Source organism: Cynara cardunculus (assembly GCF_001531365.2).
Source record: "Cynara cardunculus var. scolymus isolate 2C chromosome LG 2, CcrdV1, whole genome shotgun sequence".
NCBI lineage: Eukaryota > Viridiplantae > Streptophyta > Magnoliopsida > Asterales > Asteraceae > Cynara > Cynara cardunculus.
The window spans coordinates 65573737-65574417 of record NC_037529.1 but is presented as its reverse complement, the minus strand read 5'-3'; positions in this window follow the sequence as shown (position 1 = coordinate 65574417).

The window sequence follows — 681 nt, the reverse complement described above, 5'->3', positions numbered from 1 at the left end:
TTTCTTTAAGATTTAATCCGTACGTCATAACCGAGATGGTTTTAATTAATAAAACTTGATGCTACAATTGTTTCATTAGTTATATATTGCTAAGTGGTATGATTCATAATTATTTAAAATTGCAAGTGCATACCAACAAGACAGAATGGCATCTAGTCAAATTTGTATTTGTTTTTATGTTGACTTGGAAAATGTATCAATTTTATTTTAAAATTACACAAAATTCAATTTAAAAACAAGATTCATGCTTTGCATCTTTGGTGTGTGTATATATATAGGGTTGGGTTCATGTGAGACCAAAGGTTTTTCGTGAGACCCGTAAGACCAATTTATGTTCATTGATCAACTTTATAAGCTAATGATCTAATGGTCTAAAGTTGCACGATGACAATTTTGTGATTATTAAGAAGTCTCGTGGCAATTTTGTGATTATGAATGTTTAGATTGTAGATCTAATCCAATATATATATATATATATATACATAGATTTGGGATCATGTGAGACCAAGTGTTTTTCGTGAGACCCGTAAGACCAATTCTCAACCCTTTGGATTAGATCTACAATCGTCAGATCTGAATATTCATAAATGCCACGAGACTCCTCAATAATTACAAAATTGCCACCGTGCAATTTAGACCATTAGATCATTAGCTTATAAAGTTGATCAATGAATATAAATT